The 27,528-nt window shown below is 50.3% G+C and overlaps 1 protein-coding gene across 1 annotated transcript in view; it reads left to right on the top strand.

Moving 5' to 3' along the window:
- The first annotated feature begins 515 nt into the window (after positions 1-515).
- The window catches only part of SLC4A1 (solute carrier family 4 member 1 (Diego blood group)), a 196,529-nt gene continuing 169,516 nt past the window's right edge, over positions 516-27,528 (top strand). Inside the window, exon 1 of the mRNA XM_085640330.1 lies at positions 516-544. The gene's annotated coding sequence lies outside the window, so the exon portion shown is untranslated. The remainder of the gene's footprint in view (positions 545-27,528) is intronic.

The following is a 27,528-nucleotide window of genomic DNA, read 5'->3' as shown; positions in this document are numbered from 1 at the left end:
TTCAAAAACCTTGCCTCCTGCCTCGATACACCAAGGCACCCGCCCCTCTTCATAAGCGTTGGGAACTCACTCCATACTTAGAGGGTCTTTGCACAGCCCCTGCTACTCTCCAGGGGGCGCGAGACTCCTCCTCACTCTCCCGCCCATCACCTGCGGCGGTGCAGAGGCCCTTGCACCTCCGACCTCACTGGGGCGCCTCATGTCTGCCGCTGGCCTCAGCTGGGATCCTGGCGTCGTTGGGTCGCCCTTTTCCGTGCGCTTTCCTTCCCTCCCTCTCCCTCCGCCCTTGGCCCTCTCCCCTCTCAACTGTTTACAGTCAGCAATGGTCAAGTGTTTTTTTGATTTACGGAGAATGTAGATCCGCTCTGAACAGGTATATAACGCAGGCCAGAGGAGGCTCCGGATTGGATGGGTTTAGGGATAGGCGGCACGGGATTGGATGATAGCTCTGCTCCTGTACAAGGATGGGGAAGGCATATATAGGATATGAAGTCCCCAAAACGATCTCTGTGGATTACCTTCTCGTGCACTCTAGAGGTGACAGGTATGTGATAAGACTGAGCACTCCTGTGGCAGCAGTTTCTCTATCTATTGGACTGGCGGGGTGAGCTCTATCCACCTGTCTCTCATCCTGTCTCTCAGTCATGCAATCCATTCAGTCTATCTATCCATCCATCCGCCTGTCCGTCTGTCTGTCTATCTATCTACCTTATATAGCTACTTCTATCTATCTATCTATCTATCTATCTATCTATCTATCTATCTATCTATCTATCTATCTATCTATCTTTCTAGCTATCTATCTACTCCCATCCTTCCAGCAGCTTGTCTACCTATCTCTCTTCCTGTCTGTCAGTTTTGTGAAAAGGGTATGGGAGGAAATTCTAGAACTATACTTGCAGGATGAGGAGTTGGCGTTATGGCTGTATATGTAACTGTAGCTAATGCTGTCGCAGCCAACATCCCAGGGCCGGCTTCTTTTCAATATATTTATTCAACCAAGCATTTCAAACATATCATTGCAAAGTGCCTGAAAAAGGATAGAGACATGTTTTGCAGATGACACTGAGATGTGACAGGTGTTTATTGCCGCTCTGTGTGAAAAAGCAGATATACGGCACTGCACGGAGAAGATACAAACGCAGGCGCGGTTATTATGAACTAAAACCAAAGACGGCCGGATGGTACTGCAAGCACGCGGCAGAATGTGGTCTTACACCTTCACTTTAAATCGGAAAAATGATGGAACATGCGATGGCGTAGGACGTGCTAAACCTTCAGAGAAAAGAGGAATTAACAAATTACCGCTACATAATTTACTGGTGAGACCTCGTAAATAGACACTGAGTTCTGCAGTCTTCCTCCCCAGTGCTGTGCCAAGGTCGCGAGGCCATATCTGGAGCATTATATTCTGGAATTGTCAGAAGCCCTCACCCCCCCAACTCCCTTCAAATCCTGTAGCCCACGTCCTGGAGTCTTGTGCCACGCTCTGGAGGCCACATCTTGGAATGATGTCCTCAGTCCCGTAGACAACATCTATAAGTCTTGTGTCACGTGACGGAGTCCATCTTGAGAACTGTTTAACAATGCGCCGGATCCGGGACACTCTTCCTGTCGATTAGGAATGCCCAATATTTGTTGCGGGTGGACACTCCTATGCAGTGCTTTAAATGGGAAAAAATAAGTGCAGGTACTCATTAAAATGAGCTAGAGGTATAGTGAGGGGGCGGGGCTAGGGGCGGGGCTAAGGCCAAGCCATGATGTTACTTAACAACTTCTATATTAGTTGCAGCATATACCAAAACACATGAGAAATGTGATTATATAAACAAAGCAGGTTAACTCATTACACAAAATGAAAGAGAAATGCAATAATATGTTAACATATCCTTTTTTTGCAATAGTTGCACCTTCTTAATATCATACTGTTAATTGCAGTTTGGCACAATACTATATATTTTTGAGCACACGAGTAGGAAGAAAATGAAAATACCCCTACGTCGCACCAAAGCTCTTATGGTACCAAGCAAATGGAGCAACTCATCATGACCCTCCCCAGAAGATATCTCTTGTCTCTCCCATCAATCTATCCATTCATCCTTTCATCCTACCATTTACCTGCTTATGTCCACCATTTAACCTTTACATTCTATCGTCTATTCAGTGTTTCATCAATCATTCAGTTTTTCACCATTCCGTCTATCCAACGTTCATATCCAAACCTATCAATCCATCCATCTCCAAACCTAACCATTCATCCTTTCGCTCATCCATCTCTTTATCCACCCTTTCCCTCATCCATCCATTAACCCTTTCACTCCTTTATTCCATCCACCCTTTCACTCATTCATCATCCACCCTTTCATCCATCCTCCCTACCTTTCATTCATCCATCCAAACTTTCACTTATCCACCCACCATCCGCCCTTTATCCAATCATCCACCTTCTTTCACCCATGCAAGCTTTCAATCATCCATCCATCTATATATACACCCTTGCTTACACATCCATCCACTCACTCATCCACTCAACCAGCCACCAACCCTCCCTTTTTATGTTATTTATGAATCTTTGTCGCAGAGCAGACATGTACAAAGTGCCACACACTTTCTTTAAAATACCTCCTGAGAGTGTCTGGATCCTCTCTCTTTCTTTCACTTTTTCGTACAAAAACAGGCATAAACACAAACTTAGTAGACACACAAAAGACTCCGGTAGATGAAAGCCATCTTTTCTCGTCACCTACCATGGCATTTTTAATTGCCACCAGGACCGGACTGGCCTTAGCCGGGTTGCCACTGCCAGGGGACTGCCATGATTCCTGTGCTTGCACGAACGCACATGATAGTGAGAATGTGATTGACAGTACAGGGCCTGAAGGGACCCTGCTTTGTCAAGCACAGCATGATGGCGAGCACCCGGACATTATTCACATGAGCCCTGCTGAATAGCTCAGCTGGGGCTCAGGTCGGGGCTGCAGAAGCGGCGCCTTGGCTGCCAGAAACACCTTCCACTTCTGCTCACCAGCAGAGCCAATGAGCCTACTTTTTCATGAGTACCGGTACTCTCCTCTGAAGTAGAGAAGTGCCGGGACTCCGAGGGAAAAATCTAAGAAGTGCCGGTACTCAGTACCGGTGAGTACCGGCCCATTTAAAGCACTGCTCCTATGGGGTTTAGACCCTTGTACTCCAGTAATAAAGTGGTCTGGAAGCAGAATAGGGGTGTCCTCCTTTCAAAATGGATCAATCAAACATTTGTAAAGCGCGCTACTCACCCGTGAGGGTTTCGAGGTGCTGGGGGAGGAGGGGGGGCGGGGGGGGGAGGGGGAGAAGCAGCTACTGATCGAACAGCCAGGTCTTGGGAAGTTTCCTGAAGGTCAGCAGGTCCTGGGTTTGTCGCAGGTGAGTGGGAAGGGTGTTCCATGTCTTGGCGGCAAGGTGGGAGAATGGTCTGCCGCCGGTGGTCGTTCGGGGGATGTGTGGGATGGTGGCGAGGGCGAGGTCCGCGGAGCGAAGCTGGCGGTTCGGGTGTAGAAGGTGAGTCGTTCGTTGAGGTATGCTAGTCCGGCGTTGTCGAGTGCTTTGTGGGCATGGGTGAGGAGCTTGAAGGTGATCCTCTTGTTGACCGGGAGCCAGTGGAGGTCTCTCAGGTTGGCGGAGATGTGGCTGTGGCGAGGAACTCCAAGGATGAGGCGTGCGGAGGCGTTTTGTATGTGTTGAAGTCTTTTCTGTAGATCTTGCGGAGCATGCGGAGGGTGTTGAAGCAGGAGGAGGAGAGCGCGTTGACTTGCTGGGTCATAGAGAGCGTTGAGTCCAGGGTGAATCCCAGGTTGTGAGCTTGGTTGGTGGGTGTCGGGCCGTTTCCAGCGTGGCCGGCCACCAGGAGTCATCCCATGCGGAGGGGGTGGGCCCTAGGATGAGGACCTCCGTCTTGTCCGAGTTCAGTTTCAGGCGGCTGATCTTCATCCACTCTGCGACGGCCTTCATTCCCTCGTGGAGGTTGGATTTGGCGGTGGCCGGTTCCTTGGTGAGGGAGAGGATCAGCTGGGTGTCATCGGCATACGAGATGATGTTGAGGTAGTGTGCTCGGACGATGTTGGCGAGAGGTGCCATGTAGATGTTAAACAGGGTCGGGCTGAGGGATGATCCTTGGGGTATGCCGCAGGTGATCGTGGTGGCTTCGGACCGGAATGGGGAAGGCGGACTTTCTGGGTTCTGCCAGTAAGGAAGGAGGTGATCCAGTTCCGAGTTTTGTCGCGGATTTCTGCGTCGTGGAGGCGTGTGCGCAGGGTGTGGTGGCAAAAGGTGTCGAAGGCGGCAGAGAGGTCAAGGAAGATGAGGGCCACAGTTTCGCCGCTGTCCAGCAGGGCCCTTCTGTCGTCGGTGGCGGCGATCAGGGCAGTTTCGGTGCTGTGATTGCTTCGGAAGTCAGATTGGGAGGAGTCCAGGATGTTGTTCTCCTCAAGGAAGTGGGTCAGTGTTCTGTTGGCGGTCTTCTCAATGACTTTCGCCGGGAAAGGGAGCAGGTACATGGGTCGGAAATTCTTGAGGTCCTTTGGGTCCGCCTTGGGTTTTTTGAGTAGGGCGTTCATCTCGGCGTGTTTCCAGCTCTCCGGTAAGGTAGCGGTCTCGAAGAAGCTGTTGATGATCTTCCGGAGTTGGGGTGCGATCATGGCGCTTGCTTTGTTGAAGATGTGGTGGGGGCAGGGGTCTGAAGGTGAGCCGGAGTGGATGGTGTTCATGATTTTGATGGTGTCTTCGTCGTTGATTTTGATCCAGGAGAGCAGGAGGTCGGTGTGTTTGGTGGGTGTTGAGTCGGGGGTGTCGGTGTCTGTCTTCGGTGTCTGGGTACTGAAGCTGTTGTGGATGTCTGCGATCTTGCGTTGTAAGAAGGTGGCCAGGGAGTTGCAGAGTTCTTGCGACGGCGGGATGTTATTGGCGCTGGGGGTGGCGAGTTCTTTCACAATGTTGAAGAGCTCTTTGCTGTTGTGTGCGTTGTTGTCGATGCGCTCCTTGAAGGAGGTCCTTTTGGCGGATCGGACGAGTTGGTGGTGCTTGCGTCTGGCATTCTTGAGGGCTGCGTGGTTGTCTGGTGTCTGATCTTGGCGCCACTGCTTCTCGAGTCTTCGACAGGCTTGCTTGGAAGCCTGGAGGTCAGCGTTAAACCAGATGACTCTCGTGTCGGTGCACCTGTTTGAGGGTTTCCTGATCGGTGCGAGGGTGTTGGCGCAATCGTCGATCCATTGTCTGAAGTTGTGGGCCGCTACATTGGTGTCTGAGGGTTTGGATGGAGGGCCTCGAGCGAGGGTGGTGATAAGCTGGACTTCGGTGACTTTGCTCCAGCTGTGGTTTGGGATTCGTTGAGGTTGGTTGTACGCGGTGTGTTTTTCAAAGGAGAAGTGGATGCAGTGGTGGTCGGTCCAGTGGAGTTTGGTGGTGTGGCGGAAGGTGACATGGTTGCTGGCGGAGAAGATGGGGTCGAGGGTGTGTCCGGCGAAGTGGGTGGGTGTCGTGACGAGCTGTTTGAGTCCGAGGTTGGCGAGGTTGTCGATCAAGGTTGTGAAGTTGCTGTTGTTTGCGTTCTCGAGGTGGAAATTCAGGTCTCCGAGGAGAATGTGGTCTGTGGAGGCAAGGGCGTGCGTGCAGATGAGGTGGGTGATGGAGTCGCTGAACTGCGGTCAGGGTCCTGGGGGTCTGTAGCCGAGGGTTCCTCTGAGGGTGGTGTTGTGATTGACATGGATGTGGAAGTGTAGGTGTTCGGCCATGCTGAGGGAGTCTTCGGTGTTGGTCGAGATTCTGATGGTTTTCCTGTGGACGATGGCGATTCCTCCTCCTGGTTTGTTGTTTTGGTCCCTGCGGGTGATCTTGTAGCCATCCGGGATGGCTATGGCTATGTCGGGCGTCGAGGAGGCGTTCATCCAGGTCTCCGTCAGGAAGGCGACGTCCGGGGAGGATGAATCGAGCAGGTCACAGACGGCGTGCTTGTGGACTGAGCGGGTGTTGAGCAGTATGCATCTGAGATGGTTGTGGTCTGCTTTGGTGGAGTGGGCAGGACGTGCAGGTGTGCGCTGGCAGGTGTAGCTGCAATTTCAGCAGGTGAAGGGTCCGTGGGTGAGCTTCGGGGTGGCCTGGAAGCAGGTGGAGGATCGGCTGCCGTTGAGTGCGTGGAGGATGTTGGCGTCATAGCGGCGTCGGATGTTGTGGCGCTCGCGGTCCAGGCATGGACGGGCACAGACAGGCTTGCCTTAGGCGCGACCGCATAGCGGTCACCATTTAAGTAGGGAAGGGGGAGGGGCATGTGGCTGGGAGGCGGGAGCGGGCGGGTTACGGTGGGAGAAAGAAGGAAAGCCGGTGGTGGCGTTCCGGGTGCGGACAACCCTCAGCAAGGAGCCAAGAGGAAGAGGAGCAATCCAAATAAAATAAAAGAGAGGATGAAAAAATTGGGACCCAGCAGGGGTAGGACTCAAACCCTGCCTGTGGGGACTGAGGGCAGAGCGCTGACGAGCTGACCTGCAGGGGAAGAGCTGATCTCTGACCAAGGGTCAGGGGTCTAGCTCGCGCTCCCTGCAGCGGTCGGCATTTAAGTAGGGGGGAAGTGTGGCTGGGAGGCGGGAGCGGGGTGGGTTACGGCGGGAAAAAGAAGGAAACGCGGTGGTGGCGTTCCGGGTGCGGGCAACCCTCAGCAAGGAGCCAAGAGGGAGAGGAGCAATCCAAATAAAATAAAAGAGAGGATGAAATTCAGGACCCAGCAGGGGGAGGACCCGAACCCTACCTGTGGGGACCGAGGACAGAGCACTGACGAGCTGAGCTACGGGGGAAGAGCTGATCACTGACCAAGAGTGGCATCATGTGGCTCTTTCTGCGGGCAACCTTTGGTGGATACCTCTGTGTCTAGTGCAGGAGGCCACATCTGGAGTACTACACCTCGCTTTGGGGGCTGCACCTGGAGTACTGTGTCTAGTTCAGGAGGCCACACATGGAGTACTACACCTCGCTTTTGGGACCTGTAGCTGGAGTACTGTGTCTAGTTCAGGAGAGCACATCTGGAGTACTACACCTCGCTTTGGCTGCTGCAGTCAGAGTATCTTGTCTAGTTCTGTAGGCCACATCTGGAGTACTACACCTCGGTTTGGGGCTGCACCTGGAGTACTGTGTCTGGTTCTGGAGGCCACATCTGAATGTTCTACACCACGCTTCCGGGGCTGCACCTGGAGTTCTGTGTCTAGTTAAGGAGGCCACATCTGGAGTACTACACCTTGCTTTGGGGGCTGCAGCTGGAGTACTGTGTCTAGTTCTGAAGGCCACATCTGGAGTACTACACCCCTCTTCGGGGGCTGCACCTGGAGTACTGTGTCCATTTCAGGAGGCCACATCTGGAGTACTATACATCGTTCGGGGGCTGCATCTGGATAGCCGTGTTTAGTTCAGGAGACCACATCTGGAGTACTACATCTGTCTTCGGGGGCTGCAACCGGAGTACCGTGTCCATTTTAGGAGGCCACATGCGGTGTATTACACCTTGCTTCGGGGGCTGCACCTGGAGTACTGTGTTTAGTTCTGGAGACCACATCTGGAGTACTACCCCTCGCTTAGGGGGCTGCACCTGGAGTATTGTGTCTAGTTCAGGAGGCCACATATGGAGTACTACACCTCGCTTTTGGGGCCTGTAGCTGGAGTACTGTGTCTAGTTCAGGAGGGCACATTCGGAGTACTACACCTCGCTTCGGGGGCCGCACCTGGAGTACTGTGTCTAGTTCAGGAGGCCACCTCTGGAGTACTACACTTCGTTTTGGGGGCTGCACCTGGAGTACTGTGTCTAATTCAGGAGGGCACATCTGGAGTACTACACCTCGCTTTGGCTGCTGCAGCCGGAGTATCTTGTCTAGTTCTGTAGGCCACATCTGGAGTACTACACCTCGCTCTGGGGCTGCACCTGGAGAACTATGTCTTGCTCTGTAGGCCACATCTGGAGTACTACACCTCGCTTTGGGTGCTGCATCTGCAGTACTGTGTCTAGTTCTGGAGGCCACATCTGGAGGACTACACCTCGCTTTGGGGGCTGCACCTGGAGTACTGTGTCTAGTTCAGGAGGCCACAAATTGAGTACTACACCTCGCTTTTGGGGCCTGTAGCTGGAGTACTGTGTCTAGTTCAGGAGAGCACATCTGGAGTACTACACCTCGCTTTGGCTGCTGCAGTCAGAGTATCTTGTCTAGTTCTGTAGGCCACATCTGGAGTACTACACCTCGGTTTGGGGCTGCACCTGGAGTACTGTGTCTGGTTCTGGAGGCCACATCTGAATGTTCTACACCACGCTTCCGGGGCTGCACCTGGAGTTCTGTGTCTAGTTAAGGAGGCCACATCTGGAGTACTACACCTTGCTTTGGGGGCTGCAGCTGGAGTACTGTGTCTAGTTCTGAAGGCCACATCTGGAGTACTACACCTCTCTTCGGGGCTGCACCTGGAGTACTGTGTCCATTTCAGGAGGCCACATCTGGAGTACTATACATCGATCGGGGGCTGCATCTGGAGTGCCGTGTTTAGTTCAGGAGACCACATCTGGAGTACTACATCTGTCTTCGGGGGTTGCAACCGGAGTACCGTGTCCATTTTAGGAGGCCACATGCGGAGTATTACACCTCGCTTCGGGGGCTGCACCTGGAGTACTGTGTTTAGTTCTGGAGACCACATCTGGAGTACTACCCCTCGCTTCGGGGGCTGCACCTGGAGTACTGTGTCTAGTTCAGGAGACCACATCTGGATGACTACACCTTGCTTAGGGGGCTGCACCTGGAGCACTGTGTCAAGTTCAGGAGAGCACATCTGGAATACTACCCTCACTTTGGGGGCTGCACCTGGAGTACTGTGTCTAGTTAAGGAGGCCACATCCGGAGTTCTACACCATGCTTCGGGGGCTGCACCTGGAGTTCTGTGTCTAGTTAAGGAGGCCACATCTGGAGTACTACACCATGCTTTGGGGGCTGCAGCTGTAGTACTGTGTCTAGTTCTGGAGGCCACATCTGGAGTACTACACCTCTCTTCGGGGGCTGCACCTGGAGTACTCTGTCCATTTCAGGAGGCCACATCCAGAGTACTACACATCGTTTGGGGGCTGCACCTGGAGTACCGTGTTTAGCTCTGGAGGCCACATCCGGAGTACTACACCTTGCTTTGGGGGCTGCAGCTGGAGTACTGTGTCTAGTTCTGGAGGCCACATCTGGAGTACTACACCTATCTTCAGGGACTGCAACCGGAGTACCGTGTCCATTTTAGGAGGCCACATGCGGAGTACTACACCTCGCTTCGGGGGCTGCACCTGGTGTACTGTGTTTAGTTCTGGAGACCACATCTGGACTACACCTTGCTTTGGGGGGCTGCACCTGGAGTACCCCGTCTAGTTCAGGAGGCCAAATCTGGAGTACTACACCTTGCTTTGGGGGCTGCACCTGGATTACCGTGTCCATTTCAGGAGACCACATCCGGAGTACTACACCTTGCTTTGGAGGCTGCACCTGGATTACCGTGTCTAGCTCTGGAGGCCACATCTGGAGTACTACACCTTGCTTTGGGGGGGGACACCTGGATTACCGTGTCTAGCTCTGGAGGCCACATCTGGAGTACTACACCTTGCTTTGGAGGCTGCACCTGGATTACCGGGTCTAGCTCTGGAGGCCACATCTGGAGTACTACACCTTGCTTTGGAGGCTGCACCTGGATTACCGTGTCTAGCTCTGGAGGTCACATCTGGAGTTCTGGATTACTTTGCCTCATTCTAGTGACTAGACCAGGAGCACTGCCAGCGCTTCCGCGGCCCACATCAGGAGTACAGTGTCTCGCTCCGGAGGCCTCGTTTCCAGGAAAACAAGGGAAGAGGAAAGACAGAGCAGCAATGGGCTCCGAAAACACTACAATACCCAGGCCATGAAGTTATTTCTAGCGAGGATCAGGGTTATGAATACCACCTTGAGGAGGGTGAGGGTGAAGATCTGAAATGTTTCAAGGGAAATAAGACAGTGCTGGTTTTTAGCATCCCGGGGATGCCTGGAGCACCTCTCGCGGTGCCTGGGACAGCGGCTCTCCTCACTGTAGCGCTTTAAAGCATCGAGGCACCTTCTGTCTGCATCCAGGGAGCTGCGGGGTGGTATTCAGTGTGGCCGACCTACTTCACGGCCACCTGTGACACTGGGCAGAGATACACAAGGCGTTTGTGGCTCGAGACTAGGCCTGGGCTAAAATTTTGTTCCGTTCGCAGAAATTGCGATAATTTGACATATTCGTGTTCCGCGGAAAGTACGAAAATGTCAAAATTTCCGCATTCCGCAGCGTGGCGATAATTTGTTTCTTGCTCGCGCTGTAAAATAATACATTCTCACGCGCGCGCGATGGCCTTACCTGAATCCCTGCGTTCGCCGACAAGTTTTCTTGATCCGGTCGCGTTCTCCATGAGATGTTGTATTGTTTTTAGCCATTTGCGCTGTCTCACAACAGTTCGCGCCCGCAGTGACGTCATGCGTCGCGCGATCACGTCTTTCTTCTCGCGATCATGCACCGCGAGACAACTGAAACCAAGATGGCCGCGCCTGCGAGCAACCACATGGGTAAGTTGGCGAGCCGCAACCATGCAGAAAATCTCGCGAACATGCGGGAAAAAAACTTCCGCATCTTTGCGATATTTCCGCGTGTTTGCGATAATTTTTAACATTTTCGCGATAATTTGCGAAAGTGGATTTCGCAAATATCCTGCTCACCCCTACTCGAGACTGCATGCGGCTGAATCTCTGGCTCGGCCCGTAGTACCACGTGGCAGGCGAGCCACAATAGAGTCGGGCCAAGCAGTGATGCATTCACCCCAATGCAGTGTGCAAAAGACAAAAATAGCTACTCGCCTTTCTGCGTCAGCTTTTGCTTTTAGTAAATGTCACTCAATGCAGTGACATATTGTAATATACTCATTGGAGCAGTTAAATTGGAATGTTTTTTCGCGCACTGTGTCATCTGCGTGCCACGTCTTTTCATGGCTCGGCTCGTGTTCTGGCTATGAGGGCCAAGCCAGGCTCCTGGCTCTGCTCGCTCTGTGAATGCGATGGCGTGCCTGCCTCTACCACACGGTGCATAGCAAGGTCCACCGAGGGTCACTTTTATAAGTTATATGTCCGGGGGGTAGTGCGCATGGAGGGACGTCTCTCAGCGCTACTGAATGAAGTGCCTTGAGTGCCACCAGTTGGCGCGCTCAGCAAATATTTGTTTCTTATAGTGAAGTGTTGCTGGTGAGACTTTTTTCCTTTATTTTTTTTTCACGTAAGGTCCTTAGTTGATTCTGTGTTTCTACAATCACTTTTCAGAGAAGAAGTTACGTTAAACCAAAGGGACAGGTTCGTTTCGTAGTCAGGTCATTCCTGTTCTCCCTCCTTAGTGCTCGACGCCCTCTGCCTCCTTCTCCCTGTCTGGGGTTTGACATAAAGTTCACTCGCCAAACCCAAATGAGTGCAGAATTAAGAGCAAACGGGAGCAGGGCAAATAGAATGGCTTTGACGTAGAGAAATTGTTTGACCCCCATCCCCTTGCTTTGCCCCCCCCCCCCCCCCACCCCCGCCAGGTGTTATCGCTCAGTCCAGTGAACACCTCAATAACGAAATGCCGGTAAAATTAAAACTTCAAAAATATGGCTTTGACGTAGAGAAAATGTTTGACCCCATGACCCCATCCCCTTGCTTTGCCCCCCGCCCCCCCCCCCCCCCGCCAGGTGTTATCGCTCAGTCCTGTGAACACCTCAATAATGAAATGCCGGTAAAATTAAAACTTCAAAAATGCCTAGGCCTTGTTGGAAGAGGATTTTCTAATGAAGGAGAAATTTGTTTTGATAGAAAAGTGAGGGGCGCGAGCTCAGACCCCAAAAGAAGGTGCCTTGAGAGCGAGCTGTGAGTGTAGGGAGTCAGCGGGGTCGGACTGGCCTATGGGGCCATCCGGCGGTGCCAGAAGAGCCAGAAGAGCTGGTCGTACGGGTCAGCGTGTGGGCCGGTTTCTGACTGTTTGCGGCCCGTTTTAGGTCTGGTGGACTTTTTCTTTTTCTGGTATTACCACGAACATTGCCTGCAGCAAGCAGGTATGCATGCAGCCCTCTATACCATGCAAAACACATATATAGCGTGTCTTCAAAAGTTCAGAACTGACCTGCTATCTACATATGGTCCACGTGTTTAGCCATCTGATTCGCTAGCGGGTACCTTTAATTTGGTGCCCGGGCATTTGTTCTGCAGCAGTCCCACCTTGCGTGTCAGTGCTGCCCAGAGTGTTTCCAGCATTGACAGGGGGGCCGGAGGGGCACACGGCTGTGCCAGGACTCTGTGATGCCACCTTACCTCGGGGACCCGCACTTCAAGAAGTCAAAGTAAGGCAGCAGCCTTAGGGCGCTACCATTAGGAGGCGGTAAATGAACGGAAAAGCCCAAAAGACATAGCTGCCTTTGATTACTGGTCGGGAGCGCTCCAGCAACAAAATACCATTATTGTGATCAGGGCTTTAAGTGGGATGAAAAACCTGGAGGGTCTCACAAAGGGGCGTGGCCAACATAATTAAGGGCGTGGCTTAAAACACCTAAGCTAAAAATCTGTGCTTAGCATAGTGTGCCGCCCGACTGGTATTTTGCAGTTTCTGTCATTGCATCCAGATATATGATACAACAAGTAACATCATACCTACAACAAGTCAGGACTATTGCCTTTGTCAATGGTTGTTAATTGCGTAAGATAAATAAGCTGCAACTATGGCTTGTATATGTTATTGAAAAAGCTTCCAGACCACTGAAAGCCCCGGTGACACCACGACAATGTTGCTGCTCCTGAGTTTCAAAAAGTGAAGGGAAATCCAGAGAGAAAATGACTCTTTAAAGGATTTCCCTTTCCCTACAACGCTCCCCTGGCATGACGTAATGCCGTAACTTCTCCACTAGTAGAAGTGAGCAGTGTGAGCACGCGCACATCGATGTGCCTGTTGTCATACAGTGCGGGAAAAACGGACCGCCTGCGCCAGGGCACAACACAGAGCCCGATATGGACCCGTTTCGAGGCCCCCTACAAAAAACTGCCGGTGCTCAGCACCTTTGAGACCCGGCCCACTTAAAGCCCTGCCTGCTTTATGCTGCATAGTTCCTGTTCCCCCAAACCTTAGCCCTGGCGGCTGCTCTGACAGGATGGCGGTGCAGAGTCCCCCGAGGCCGGTACGAAATGGGGTTGGTACCAGAGGCGCAACTAGAGCCAAATTTCGGGGGGGGGCTAAGAAAAAATTTCGGGGGGGGGGGGGGCTGAAACTTTAAGCAATAGGCAGAGTGGAGCTGCAGGGGCTCTTAGAAGGGGTGAAACAACAGCAAGGCCTCATTAACATGCAAATGGTCTTTTAAAGACCAGTGAAGTGCTCGAGTGCGGCTGTGTCTGTGCCCGGAAAGCTGTCTCATCCCGGGCTGCCACACGCGACGGGGGTGGGGGCTGAAGCCCTGTGAGTCCAATGGGTGTTGCGCGCCTGGTTGGTACTGGGAGACCGGACTGGGGGAATGGAGAGAGGATGGAGAGACAGGAGGGGAAAAAGTTGTAGGAAAGAAGAAGGCGTGGGTAGGGAAACGGAAGTGTGAGTGTGGGGGGGGGGGGGGGGGAGATAGCACACGTGGATGGCATTGAGGCCGAGGGAGGAAGAGTGAAATAGAATCGTACAGTAAGGGAGGGCAGCGAGGCTTGGAGTGTGAGAGAGGGACTCAGAAGGATGATGTTTAAACTGGGAGTGTAGGAAGAGCAAAGTGAGAACAAGACTATGGGGTTGATTTCACCTAAAATCAAATCATAATGAGCACACTGACTGGCTCCTCAGCAGAGAGGCCAAACACTGACTGGTCAAGGAGTATCAAAATCTTCTCCCTCCCCCCGCCATCTGTTAACCTGATGTTAGAAGCATGCCCTGGTGAGCCAAAGGATGAACTGGTTTTGCAAGAAATGTGGGGAGATTGCACTGGTGGGCAGTGTTAGTACTGGTACTGAGAGACAGTGTAAGAAGCATGCACTGCTGCAAGTATACCACGTTGGCATTAGTGACTAGCATAAAGAGGTAGCACTGTGAGAAGCTTGCTCTCCTGGGCGGCAGCAAGAGAAGCCTGCATTGATGAGGAGTGTGAAGGGCCTACCCAGATGGACATTGTGTGGAGCCGGCACTGGTGAGCATTATGTGGAGCCTGCACTGGTGAGACTAGGAGGAGACAGGATTGATGGAGAGTGTGAGGAGCCTGTACTGGTGACAGTGTGAGGAGTCTGTACAGTTGGACATTGTGAGGAGCCTGCATTGGTGAGCATTATGTGGAGCCTGCACTGGTGAGCATTATGTGGAACCTACAGTGGTGAGACCAGGAGGAGACAGCATTGATGAAGAGTGTGAGGCGCCTGCACAGGTGACAGTGTGAGGAGTCTGCTCTGGTGAGCATTGTGTGGAGCCTGCACTGGAGATTATAGTGAGCAGTCTGCTCTGGTGAACATTGTGAGGAACCTGCATTGGCGAACACTGTGAGGAACATATACTGGTGGTTATTGTGAGGTGCCTGCACTGGTGATCATTATGTGGAGCCTGCACTGGTGATCATTGTGATGAACCTGCATTGGTGGCTACTGTGAGGAACCTAAACAGGTGGTTATTGTGAGGAGCCACCATTGGTGGACAATTTGAAAAGCTTGCAGCGGTGGCCATTTTGAGGAGCCTGCACAAGTGGACATTGTGAGGAGCCTACACTGTTGGGTATTGTGAGAAGAGCACACCGGTGGTCCGTGTAAAGACACTTTACTGGTGAGCAGTGTGAAGATCTTGCTCTGGTAGACAGTGTGAGGAGCCTGCACAGATGGATATTATGAGGAGCCTGCATTGATGGTTATTGTGCGGAGCTTGCACTAGTGAACAGTGTGTGAAACGTGGACAGGTGCACATTGAGGGGATCCTGCATGGGTGGACAGTGTGAGGAGCCTGCACAGATGGATATTATGAGGAGCCTGCACCGGTAGATATTGTGAGGACCCTGCATGAGTGGACAGTGTGAGGAGCCTGCACTGGTGGACAGTGTGAGGAGCCTGCACCGGTGGACAGTGTGAGGATCCTGCATGGGTGGACAGTGTGAAGAGCCTGCACCGGTGGACAGTGTGAGGCGCCTGCACAGATGGATATTGTGAGGCTCCTCCATGGGTGGACAGTGTGAGGAGCTTGCACTGGTGGACAGTGTGAGAAACTTGCACAGGTGCACATTGTGAGGATCATGCATGGGTAGACAGTGTGAGGCACCTGCACAGATGGATATTGTGAGGATCCTGCATTGGTGGTTATTGTGCGGAGCTTGCACCAGTGAACAGTGTGAGAAACCTGCACATGTGCACATTGTGAGGATCCTGCATGGGTGGACAGTGTGAGGAGCCTGCACTGGTGCAAATTGTGAGGATCCTGCATTGGTGGTTATTGTGCGGAGCTTGCACCAGTGAACAGTGTGAGAAACTTGCACATGTGCACATTGTGAGGATCCTGCTTGGGTGGACAGTGTGAGGAGCCTGCACTGGTGCACATTGTGAGGCTCCTGCATTGGTGGTTATTGTGTGGTCTTGCACTAGTGAACAGTGTGATAAACTTGCACATGTGCACATTGTGGGGATCCTGCATGGGTGGACAGTGTGAGGAGCCTGCACTGGTGCACATTGTGAGGATCCTGCATTGGTGGTTATTGTGTGGTCTTGCACTAGTGAACAGTGTGAGAAACTTGCACATGTGCACATTGTGGGGATCCTGCATGGGTGGACAGTGTGAGGAGCCTGCATAGATGGATATTGTGAGGATCCTGCATTGGTGGGTATTGTGTGGAGCTTGCACTAGTGAACAGTGAGAGAAACTTGCACATGTGCACATTGTGAGGATCCTGCATGGGTGGATCGTGTGACCTGCCTGCACTGGTGCACATTGTGAGAATCCTGCATTGGTGGTTATTGTGCGGAGCTTGCACCAGTGAACAGTGTGAGAAACTTGCACATGTGCACATTGAGAGGATCCTGCATGGGTGGACAGTGTGAGAAGCCTGCACTGGTGAACAGTGTGAGAAACTTGCACATGTGCACATTGTTTGGATCCTGCATGGGTGGACAGTGTGAGGAGCCTGCACTGGTGCACATTGTGAGGATCCTGCATTGGTGGTTATTGTGCGGAGCTTGCACCAGTGAACAGTGTGAGAAACTTGCACATGTGCACATTGTGAGGATCCTGCATGGGTGGACAGTGTGAGGCGCCTGCACTGGTGCACATTGTGAGGATCCTGCATGGGTGGACAGTGTGAGGCGCCTGCACTGGTGCACATTTTGAGGATCCTGCATGGGTGGACAGTGTGAGGTGCATGCACTGGTGCACATTGTGAGGATCCTGCATGGGTGGACAGTGTGAGGCGCCTGCACTGGTGCACATTGAGAGGATCCTGCATGGGTGGACAGTGTGAGGCGCCTGCACTGGTGCACATTGTGAAGATCCTGCATGGGTGTACAGTGTGAGGTGCATGCACTGGTGCACATTGTGAGGATCCTGCATGGGTGGACAGTGTGAGGAGCCTGCACTGGTGAACAGTGTGATAAACCTGCACATGTGCACATTGTGAGGATCCTGCATGGGTGGACAGTGTGAGGCGCCTGCACTGGTGCACATTGTGAGGATCCTGCATGGGTGGACAGTGTGAGGAGCCTGCACTGGTGAACAGTGTGAGAAACTTGCACATGTGCACATTGTGAGGATCCTGCATGGGTGGACAGTGTGAGGCGCCTGCACTGGTGCACATTGTGAGGATCCTGCATGGGTGGACAGTGTGAGGAGCCTGCACTGGTGAACAGTGTGAGAAACTTGCACATGTGCACATTCTGAGGATCCTGCATGGGTGGACAGTGTGAGAAACTTGCACATGTGCACATTGTGAGGATCCTGCATGGGTGGACAGTGTGAGGCACCTGCACTGGTGCACATTGTGAGGATCCTTCATGGGTGGACAGTGTGAGGAGCCTGCACTGGTGAACAGTGTGAGAAACTTGCACATGTGCACATTGTGAGGATCCTGCATGGATGGACAGTGTGAGGCGCATGCACTGGTGCACATTGTGAGGATCCTGCATGGGTGGACAGTGTGAGGAGCCTGCACTGGCAGATATTGTAAGGAACAGGCACCGATGGGCATTTTGAAAAGCTTGCACTGATGGGCACCTTGAGGAGCTTGAACTGATGGGCAGAGTAAGGCAATAGAGTTGATTCACTTTGGGAGTTCCTGGCACTCATGGGCTCCGTGAGCAGACAGCATAATTGGGCAGTATAAGAGCCTCGCAACGCGAGGAGCTGGTGTTGGTGTGTACAGTGAGGAAAAGGCTGTGGCCATCAGTGTGAAAAGAAGACACTAGTGACAGTATGAGGTTATCACATGGGTGGGCGCACGTACAGTAAACGGGCTAGTGCATGCACTTTCTTATGCTGGTAATGTTTTTTGAGGACACCTCAATTTGAATATTAACCTTGGTAAATCATTTATAATGACTATTGGCCCCAAGAAAACAAGATCCAAAAGTTAATTTATTGGGACAACCCTCATCACCTAAGTATTTAGTTTTAATTATTCGGGCTTTTTATATGAAGTTAATTTGAGTCGGGATTGATTAATTGTGTCGAGAACTCAGAAGATGGTCGTGTCTTGTGAAGTAATCTACAGATTCAAAGAAAGGTTAGGACAGAAGCCCCTGAGAGAGATGTCTACACTGGAACATACGGTGCCAGTATGGGGATATGCAGGCAGGGGTGACATTCAGACTGCTGACAAAACATTCCTGTGCAGACTCTGAGCCAGTCCCAAAACCTCGCCTAGCTTTATTTTACACCAGGAACCTGGTCTTGGGTATTTGGAGGCTCAAGTTCGATTGGTCCCTCTATTACTGTGGCTGAAGCTTTGGTCTCCCTCTGAGACTAGTTTCTCGCGTAAGATAGTAGAGGATTGTATGAACTCTACTCAGATGATGGCAATTTCCTGGTTGGCATACCTCAAAAAAACCTTCTTCAGCTTCGGTCTGAGCTATATCTTTGATTGCCCAGGTAGTATTAAGTCCAGATCTAAGGCATTGGTAAAAGACAATTTCCTAGAAGATAGAGAAAATGCTAGAATTGCTAAGGTGCTCGACATGGCGACCGTAGTAAGGTATGTGCCTATTTCTACCTCTTTGGGGATGGATCCATACCTAACCTGGATTACTAACATTGAGTATAGATTCCATCGCACACGTTTTCGATTGAATATGGTTCACTTCTTAGCAGCATTTCCTAGGGCAGGATCCTGCTTTGCTAAGCTTCCATGTCGCCCTTTTGAGGCTGTTTCCAATCAATCCACTTTGCACGTTATGCTGTTTTGCACATTGCATTGTTCCTTACGAACCTGTTTTTTACGCACCCCATTTTAAGCAATATGAATTTAAAGGCATATCAAGAAGGTTTGCATTTTTTTGTCGACCCCAACAATTTGCTTCTCTGTTTTAGATTACATAATTGCTGCTTTGAAACTGAGCAAAGAATATGCTTTATAAAATTGTAACTTTTAATTCTTAGTGGTCTAGGCCCACTGTGACCTTTTAATGAATTTAAATCGTGCTTTGGGGGTTTCTTGATTGGGTTTGAACATGTACTGTTTTTATCTTGTGCTTTTACGGTCAATTTTTGACCAAGTAAAGAATTTCAGACTGACTGACAAGGGCAAGCAGTATAAGCAAAATTGAGCAGTACGAAGAGCCCAAACTGGTGGTCAATGTCCATTGACCACATTAGTGGGCATTGGAGGAGCAAGCACTCTTTCACCATTGGATGGCAACAACTGGTCATTTGACACAGGGAAATGGCAAAAAGCATTTTATTTTGCCTTTTTATATTGCATGATTTCATAACTGACTACAAAATTGGAGGCATTGAAAATTATATTTTAATGTATTTCAATCTTTTTGTTGAGATGTTTTTAAAAAGTAAATCAATCATTTCCGTCTCATTTTAAAACAGCACTCTTACCTCTGACTCTCTTTTCCCCGCCACAACCCCTCTCTCTCGCCGTCACTGTTACTACCCCTTCAGAGGCGTAGCTAGGGCTATCCTTCTGATTGCCCCCCCTGGGGGGGGGGGGGGTTAAGGGGGGGGAGGGTGCTGGGGAAAAAGGACCGAGAGACACGTAGTATCGCCGCTAATAGTTACCTTGATCATGCAAGTTACATGCACATACATGACACGATCCAAGGCTACACAGTTGAATACACTGGTGACAGGCAGTACAAAGGAGAACACACAGACTGCCACCCTGCAGGATTTCAGGAAGGTCCTAAAACCATGGTTATTCGATTAAAGTCCCTCATCAGCAGCACGGCCCCCAGCACCTAGATACCCTCACAGGTGATAAGTAGCGCTATGCAAACCCTGTTTGTTTGATTGATTGACACCTGATTTCCACACATCATTTGTGCGCTATATTAGTTTTATCTGTAAAACTATGTCTTTGCTAGTTAAGTGACCCCTTCAATGGAGATTGTGCTGTCTATAAATGACAGTGCGGCGCGAACACACCATGCTTTAATGATATATGTGCAACATTGTGAGTTCAGTGATGAAGCATTGATGGCAGTGACGCCACTCTGAAAATTGTTCGAGCACCACTGGGTGTTCCCAATCCTGTTTCTCTTGGTTATTACCTTCTCTGACTCAAGGAAATTCTAGTCCCCCTCCCATATGAATGTGTCACAAGCCCTCTGGACATTATTAAGGCAGGTATTGTCCTGATAATGTGGTAACCAGATATTTTTCTCATTTGCATTTTTAAAGAAAGGGCGCAATGTTGTGTGTGTTTTTAGTGTCTCACCAGAGTAGCCAAAAAAAGAAGCCTGCTGTGGTAGGCCCTTTATAGTTTTGAGAGCTCAATACAGTTTTTGGCAGTTCTATGTTTATTCATAAATTGTCTGGATTCCTCCTTGCACAATTGTTGGCATGCACAAGCCTCTTTTGCATTTCCTTTTTAAACTGTTTCTTATCCTCCTGTCATTTATAAGACATGATACGTTGGCACGACATTAATGAGCACCATTTAGCCTTATCTCCTTGATATAATCTTTTACTAGAGTTTAGTAAAGTTATTGTGACACATCGGCTCAGCTGGCACCGGAAGTACAGCTAACAACAGGCTGGACATAAAGGAAGACACAGTTAGTCACATTTGAACTAGGGAATGGCGGAGTGAAAAAGGCGGGAGTGGCGCACCCCAGCCCCAACCTCCTCGCCAGTCTTCCACCGTGGTTGGGAAGGCTTTGACTGCGTGCTCTGCCACCTGTCCCTCTTCTCTCTCTGCTGTACTCTCACATAGGATGAAGCCCACTCTCCCTTATGCTGCCGATCCGCAGCCAGCTTGCTCAGGCCTGGTCCAAGAATACTCCCCCCTCACCACCCGCCTACCTTGTTTGTGAAGGAGAGGAACTTGACAGAAAAGTTGTTTGGCCTCCGATTCACCTGGGCAACTTGCAGGACTGGGGCAGAGGAGACACCAACACCCCCTCTATCGCTGGCAGCATTCCCTCATTGCTGTCAATATGCCGAGTTAAAGGCGTCAGACCGGCCCCGCACCTACTGCGCATGAGGGGCAGGGCGTCAAAAGAGGCAGCATGCCACCCGGCAGTGCTTGGGAGGTTGGCATTGCCCAGGAGCCTGCATGTTCTGACCCCGGTGACCCGGTCGTGCAAGCACCACACCACCACCACTATGCTAGGTGGTGGTGCGTGCAGCGTGTGTCAGTGTGTGTGCACTGCAGGCAGCAGTTGCAAGCAGGTGAGCTTGCTTGCACTTTAAACGGGGCCGCGCGCGCTGCACTGCAGGCCTGCCAAGTATCACGCATCAGGCGTGACTCTAATGCATTTCAGTGTGGTGTTCCGCATCACCGCACTGAAATGCATTGTCACACATTTTAATGCTGTCTCTGGTATCCCAGCGCTGAAGTATGGCCACGCCAGACTGCTAACCTGCGCGCATGTGACCTGCGCTAGCTCTGCTGCTCCCCACAGACTTGCCGCCCGGGAGCTGCCACAGGCTCAGTTAAGTAACAGTTAATCTTGGGCGCACTCACCACTGCTGCTACAAATGTATCTAGCTGGCTCCAGGCTGCTGCATTGAAATTGATTCCTGCCTGCGGCGCCGGCGCAGCTGCATAGCTGCCAAGGTTTCAGATTGCCATGTGTGACATTTTTATAATTTCAGTGTAATTATGAGTGACATTTCAATGACTATGAGTGACACTCATGCCAGCAAAACCAAGCATTGAAGACAAAGGAGACGTATAGATATCAGAAATGAAACCCATATGAGCATCTGGGTCTGTGCCTGAGCTTCTGTTTTTTTCCCAAGTATCCTACATGGTTTATGTTTGCTGAACTCTGCTCAAATACTAGTCTTAACATTACCCTGTTTGATTAATGTGTAATTTTTTGGTTTGTCTTTAAGCTAGCCTCAGTGCCATTCAGGCCATGCCAATTGGTATTGTCCACAGATGCCATGCTTAATTTGCAAACAAATAAAAAACATAAACAAGGAGCTCAAACTTATTCTTACAAGGCTGTCACTCATGCTGCTGAATGTAGGGGTTTATGAATACCAAGGCTTATACATTTTGATTCTACTTCATGCTTCTTTCTTCGATCACCCTACATTTCCTATTTCCTTATCTCACTCTTGTAGGCTATTTTTCATTCCTGCCATGTCCAGCTGTCACTGTTCCCTTATCTTCCTCTGCCTTCTTCTTGCTCCATTTCAAAAATTCTTTCTTGCAATGGACCAAAATGTGGTGGAAGAAAAATGATTCTCTCAGGCCCCCAAAAATGAATTCCCTCTATACCAACCACCTGCATAAAGTAAGCACTGCATACAGGACATAGATGAGTCACAAGAGGTGAAAGGCCTCCTGCACTTACCCTGCCCAGCCCCGCAGCCACTGTCAGTAGCTGTTCGCTGCTGCTGCACAGAGATGAGCTGCCTAAGTAAAGGACAGCTGGAGCTCTTGGCTGGCCGAGGGTGAAGTATAGTTCATATATACTCCATACAATTCCTCCTTATCGCTCTATTCTCCCCTCTTTCTGCCTTACCTCTCATTCTCCCAACGCAGAGCACTGCTGCCACTAGATGTCTGTCTGTCCCTCCTATACCACCTCCTTTTTCCTCGGCCCACCCAGCTCACCTGCCTGCTGATCCGTCGCCACTGCTGCAACTGATGTCTTTTCCTTAGCCAATAATGGAGGGCGGGCATCTCGGATAAGTGTAAGCATGTTAGGTTGTGTACTTATTGTTATACCGTTCCAGGATGGCCATCAGGTTGCATAAAGATGTAATGTGACGGCAATCTTGGAAGTTATACTAAATAACATTCCAAGATTACCACCTGCTGCTATTGGCTTTGCCACATTTCTGCAATCAGTGGCAAAGTCAATATCGGCAGTGAACAAACAGGCATTGGTAAAGCAATAAAACAAGGTCTATTGCTCAGTTTTGGTACGGTAACATCCCGATATGTAAAAGCTTACAAAGGGACTGTGAGAATATGCATTATGCTGTTCCCTTCTAGAACAAGGCTCCTAATAGCGAGCTGTAGAACACTACTCCTGATAAGAAATAAGGAGCAGATATCCTTAAGTAGAGTACTTTGTTCACTGTTTCAAAATTAAAGTTGGGCATTCGGTCAAAAAAGAATTTACTGAGTCTCTGCTGAACTTGTTAAACTTAAACTAGACATTCACCAAACAGAGAATGTACATACAGATAAACATATGCACTGGACTCCATGCTGGTTTACTGCGTCAGCAAATTTACTATTCCAAACGTATTCGCAGTGCTCCCAACCTTTCTGACGAATTTTGGGTCTCATGTAAACGTTTTATGTTTGAAAATCCTGCCTGTAATTTGAAAAAAATGGGGGTGAATGTAAAACAGCGGCAGCAGACAGCAGCACGCACCCCCGGGCGTTTTGGGCAAAGCAGGCTCAGACACCAGACACTCAATGGTCACAGCACTCCGGCAGCCTCAAGCCTGCAGCCATGCCCTGGGGAACTTTATGACTGGCACTGGCTGCGGGTAGGTGAGCGTGTGCTGACATGCAAGGCTGGCACAGTCTCACTTACTTGGAGGCAGCCCCCATCACTAACTGTACCCAGGACTGTACCCAGAGGGAAGCCTGACGTGTTGCACATGCGGGACCCTGCACCACAACAGGTGAAACAAACGCGACTCTATTAAAAGAAAAATGTTTCCTACCTTGCAACTCGAACCAACTGAAAACTTTGGGAAAAGGAGGCCCCTGCACTTCGAGGAAAGCCAAGCCGATAGTGTGTGGCAACTCTATGCTACACCATCCTGCTGCCGTGGCTGCCCTGAAGGTGTCGAGCGAGGTCAGGGAGGGAGGACAATCAAACTGCCGGCGGCGGCACGGGCAGCTCCTGGGGGCCAGGTCCATTGGCAGGAAATTGAAAAAAAAACACATAACGGTGGTGCCTGCCTCACGCTGAGTACGAACGGTGCAACATTGTCAGAGTCTGTTCACGTGACCTTATAGACTGGCGCCAGCGTTCGGGTCCCACTCTAGCAGAGGGCGCCAATTTGATACTAAATGCCCAGCTGTGATCCTCGGCGTATAGTGTCCCAGGCAGCCGCCAAAAGGTGTCAGTGGCATAATAGGGAGTGGGTGGGGTGGCAGGCCCACTGAGGGCAGGCCCCGCCCGGGGCCGGAAGGTGTCACTTACTGTCGCGATCTGATGACGTCAGGCCTGGACTGTAGTCTGATTGACTGGTGGCCCGTTGCGGAGGCCTTTATAATTTATTTGGGGACTCGGGACACTGACTGACACTACTGTAAAGTGTCAGACAGTGAGTGTCCCCACTCCCCAAATAAATTATAAAGGCCGCCGCAACGGGCCACCAGTGGCCGCTGCCGCCGCCCCCAAAATAATGCCGCCTGGGGTGGTCCGCCCCCCACACCCTCCCCAGCTACGCCACTGTACCCCTTCTGTCCTGTCAGTGCCGCTCTGTTTCAGTCATTGCCCACTCACTCCCATCGTGCAGCAGCCCGAACCTGTCGCTGCCTCTTTTCTCTTTTCACTGCCCTTTGTTCTCCTATCAACACTCCTGTCTCTTGTTCTTTCACAGCGCCTCTGCCTTTGCCCCCTCTCCCATCAGTAGCCACCTATTTCCACCTCCCTCTCTTTCTCTCTCACTCTCTCAGGTCGTCACCAGCCCAGGGTCAGACAGTCCTGTAGCGAAGTCGGGCAGTGCCAGCTGGTCTGGTCCCAGAGGTCAGTGTTTGGCTGTTAGTGGTGAATTAGCATAATGTAACTATGAAAGCAATTTGAGTGGTGGGTATGTTAGTCAGTTATTTGGATTATGAGGGATAGTGGAGGGATAGAAGAGAGAAAAAGGTTTACATTTATATAACGCTTACTACCCTTGATGGGGTGTTGAAGCGCTTTTCGGCGAGTAGCACGCTACTTCGGAACCCATAAAGGATTAGTGTTGAATTAGTATAGTGAATATATGAAAGTAATTTGAGTGGTGGATAGGTCAGTCAGTTATTTGGATTGAGAAGGATAGTGGAGGGATAGAGAATGGAAATAGGTTTGCATTTATATAGCGCTTGCTACCCCTGATGGGGTGTTGAAGTGCTCTTTCGGCGAGTAGCACGCTACTCTGGAACCTATACATTGATAATTCCAATACGTCTGGCTTTACAGGAATGTTGTTTGAAAATGTTAAGTATTACAAGTAGATAGCATGGGAAGTGATATGTAGTTGTGTGGAAGCAAAGAACTGTAGAACAATTTTGGTGCAGGTTAAAAGGTCAGGTGAGAGTTGCACTTTCAAGCCAGACCTTAAGATCCATGTAGTTAGTGACTGCTCTACTCCCATCTGTGCTACTGCCAGAGAAAAGCACCATACATGATCTAGTCATCTAAGACACTTTCATAGCATTCGAATGTCCTGTGTGCCCTAGAAAGTTCATCTTAGGCAACTGAATAAACAAAATGAACATATGTGCATGGAGGGTAGGCACTTTTTTGTGGAAGCACCCAAATATGAGCTCCTGGCTCCCAACATGTGGGCGGAGCCATAGCCCCTCTCCTGGTGATTATCACATAATTGTCTGGCATTAGCTGGGCTTTCAAATCAGACCATAACTAATCCGATTTGTAAATCTGGGCCACTTTTTAGCTATCTGATTCGCAAATGGTGGCGGGGGCACTTTTAGATAGGTGCCAGGGCTTATTCTCTGTTCCAGTCTGACCCTGGAACAGCCTCTTCTTATCACTACATGCCTCTCCTGCCATTGATATAACCTTCATGCTACCAGCACCCTTTTCTCTCCCAGGCCATATCAGTTAAACTACTGCTTCCAGAGTGCACATTTTCTCCATTCTCATGACGCAGGTGTAAAGTAAGATAGTGGAATGAGCGGGCAAAATTGTAATTACTCAGACAAATCGTCGCCTTTCACATCAGTGCAAATCAGTACACAGAAATCCGCTGAGAATGAAGCAGGTGAAGAGCAAATTAACTTAAAACGTTGAAAAGAAAGTATTGTACTAGCTATGAATTATGCCTGGCAGCATAAGAGTTATGTACTTGCAGCGCAATCACAGTGCAATTTAATGAGCAAATAATGTTTTTTTGAAAAGCGTGTTTTAAAGTATTACCGCGATCGTGACACAAATTGTGTGGAAAAACGTGCTTACACTTGGAAAATGGCTGCCCAGACGACAGTTGAAGAGAGTTTTCAGGTCTGTCATTGGCGGCCTCCGCGAGGCAGGGTGTGCAGCACATGCTGCACCAGTTCAAGGCAGGGCATATCACAGTTTCTGTCGCAGGCGCCCCATCTAACTCACACCAATCCCTATGCAGAGGATGGGCTCAGGAAGAGGGGTGCCAGCACATTGTTTGTAATTTCTTACTGTCTCTTTAAACACGTTCAGCTGCTGCTGATGGCATTGGCCTGGTAAATAATGTCCTTTGTCATGCTGGTTAATTTTACAGAGGAGTGTTGATGTTAGCCTGTTAGCAGTTATATAGTTTGGGATGAAAGGAGTATCTCTACCCTTCCTTACACTGGCTGTTTAACTCGTGTTTGCTTAGAAGAAACACAAGCATTGACAAAGCCTATGGGTATCATCTTTGGGACATATTGGCTTTGCCAAAACCTGCTGGCGGTATTGTACAGCATCAGCAAGATGTTGTGCAGCATGGGCAACAGAAAAAAAAAGACAGTGCCGTTTTGTAGGTGTGGGTGCCGTTTTTTTTGCTCTTGCCTAAAACAGTGTATGCACTGTTGTTTGTTGCAAGAGGTTAGATTACAATGAGCTTAGAGACTGCCCATTGCTTACCACTGGTCGACTGTATTGTCACTCACTTATGCTTGCTTCTTATTTGTTAGCTTTTGTGGGATTTACTTCCTTTGCTTGCCACTTTCCTGGAGCATAGTCAAAGCTTTTTTCTACTTCCACTACTCACATTTTGGGAGTTATTATTTATTTTTGTTTAAGCACTACTGTTAGATTTGGGGTTCTCTAGTTGGCAGAGGTAGGTACCTTTGACAAATAGGGACCCTTGTGTCTAGTCAGGGTAAGGGGGTACACTCCCAAAATAACCCCTGCTTACCACCTTCGTAGCTTGGCACGAGCAGACAGGCTTATCTCAGAGGCAGTGTGTAAAGCATTTGTGAACACATACAGTAATCAAGTGACAACACTACAGATGGACACCACACTAGTTTTATATCAAAAATAAGTATTCTTTATATAGACTTATCACAAGACCACAAACGACAAAAATCCACAATACTGTACTTAAAATGGTAGAATTAGCTTAGTTCTCTTTGGATGTTAAAATGCGACACTTTGAGTTCAATGTACCTTAAGATGCGTAACGCTATACAACGAAAGTGATGCGTCGGTTCCTTACACGCAAGAACGGTGATGCATCGGGTCCCTACTGCTGCGCAGGGGATGCGTCGGTTCTTCTCTGTGATGGGAGGTGATGCGTCGGTTTCTTACTGCGCTTCCATGGCAATGCGGCACGCAACGCCGTGATGCGATGAAGATCCGGTGCAATGAAACAAAGATGGCGTCTTTTTCTTGATGTGACACGATGCGGACCGCAACAGGCCCTGTGACATGCTTCTCGGTGATGCGGCGGCGGATCTTGCAACATCGATCCTCTTCTTCAGCGATGCGAGACGCTTCGGCAACGATGCGAGCCGCGGCAGGCCCTGTGACACGCTTCCCGGTGATGCGGCGGCGTCTGATGCAACGTTGATCCTTTTCCCCGGTGATGCCAGCTGCTTTGACAATGATGCGAGCAGCGACAGGCCCTGCGACATGCTTCCCGGTGATGTGGCGGCATCTGATGCGACGCCGATCCGCTTCTCCGGCAATGTGAGGCACTTTGGTGGCCCTGCGATAACTC

This window comes from Triturus cristatus, unplaced genomic scaffold (genome assembly GCF_964204655.1).
Source record: "Triturus cristatus unplaced genomic scaffold, aTriCri1.1 SCAFFOLD_487, whole genome shotgun sequence".
NCBI classification, from domain to species: domain Eukaryota; kingdom Metazoa; phylum Chordata; class Amphibia; order Caudata; family Salamandridae; genus Triturus; species Triturus cristatus.
Note: the sequence above shows the minus strand (reverse complement) of the source record. Positions and strands in the feature narration are given on the sequence as shown.